Genomic DNA, 1,759 nt, shown 5'->3' with positions numbered 1-1,759 from the left:
GACTGAGGTCCATTCCTCATTCTCAGACCTCATTGGTCAATTGCACTATTTGGGGCACAAGTGGGAAAAACCAGTGTGGGTGGCTGGGGAAGGCTTTGGGACTCTTGATGTGGGGTAGGGCGCAACTTGAGAAAATTCTGGGGGCGATGTTTGCACAGACACCCTCCTTTCAGAAACAGCCACCCCCAGGCTATTTTTGGGTCCACACCTGCAGCCCCAGCTAAAGTACCAGGTCTCCCGAGCAAGGCAGAGAGAAGCCTTGAGCCTGAACCCTGCTGTGTCTTCTTTCAAGATTTTTTTTGTTTTGACACGGTTTCAAGATTTTTGTTTTGTTTTGTTTTTCAGATGGAGTCTACTCTGTCACCCAGGCCGGAGTGGGGCAGTGGTTCAATCTCCGTTCGCTGCCACCTCCACCTCCTGGGTTCAAGCAATTCTCCTGCTTTAGCCTCCCGAGTAGCTGGGACTATAGGCACCTGCCACCACGCCTGGCTAATTTTTGTATTTTTAGTAGAGACAGGGTTTCACTATGTTGGCCAGGCTGGTTTCAAACTCCTGACCTCAAGTGATCTGCCTGCCTTGGCCTCCCAAAGTGCTGGGATTACAGGTATGAGCCACTGTGCCCGGCCTTCATCTTTCAACTTATATTGAATGGAGCATGGGAGTGGCAGTGGCTAGGGACATTTCCTAGGGACACTCTCCCCTAACCTGCCCCAGAAGGATTTCACAAAAACCTGTGGATAATGGAAGGGATGTTACGGTACAAACGTATATTTATGTGTGTGTGTGTGGGTGTGCGCATAGGTGTGATGTCTGTGACCCCCCTCTCCCCATTACATTTCCCCAGAATGAATGCTGTCCTGTCTTCTCATGTCTGTGTTGAAGCTGCCAAAGTCAGGGAGCTCTGGTCCTGCCCAGACCCCTTTGGAATTGCTGGCCCCTCCCCCCACTGGAGAGCTAGGGTGCAGCTCACCTTGGGGAAGGAAACCTCATGCCTCAGAGTAATTTCTTGTGAATGCGAAGCCTGGGGGAGCGGGTCTTTGTGGGGCAAGGAGCCAGTCAGGGGCTTGTTTCCTCTCATAGAGCTCCCCAGACATGCCCCCGCAATGCCTGAAACCCAGACCTAGGCTAATAAACGGTTCAGTTTCTCTTTCTGGTGGTTGGTGTGTCTTTTCAGGGAGCACTTTCCCCCAGGAGCGCCCCATGGCTGGGCTGGATGGAACGGGAGGGGGGCTGCTGCCTGAGTAACTCATCCTTTGCCAACCTTCCCATTCTGTGCCCCTGACACCCTTAACCTGGCCTGAGCCAGGAGAAAACAGAGGTCAACCGGGATCTTTCTCAGGGGCAACTCTCCTGCCCCTCCCGGGGATTAACTAGGCCTGGGATCTCCCTACTTTCCCTGAAAGAGACAGCCTGGCGGGTGGTGGGAGGCTCTTACATCCTCCCAGTTGTATGTGCCTCCCGGGGAGCTGGAGAGATGGTTTGAGGAGGGTACAAAGAACCCAGATACCCACCCTTAGACTCGGTGTTCCCAAAAGTAATGGCTGATCTCCACCGAGCACTTTCCAGGTGTAAAGACTTGACTGCTCAGGAGGTAGAAGTTACTATAAACTCTCATGGAAGTGTGAGTTCAGAGAGATCAAGCAAACTGCTCAGAGTCACACAGCACTAGTCGGGGTAGCGCCTGTCTGAGTTTGAACCCAAGCAGGCTGACTCGAGACCACACTGGATCCACCACTGGGCTAGAGAGAGGCCACTCAGC

This window comes from Mandrillus leucophaeus, unplaced genomic scaffold (assembly GCF_000951045.1).
Source record: "Mandrillus leucophaeus isolate KB7577 unplaced genomic scaffold, Mleu.le_1.0 Scaffold112, whole genome shotgun sequence".
Taxonomy (NCBI): domain Eukaryota; kingdom Metazoa; phylum Chordata; class Mammalia; order Primates; family Cercopithecidae; genus Mandrillus; species Mandrillus leucophaeus.
Note: the sequence above shows the minus strand (reverse complement) of the source record.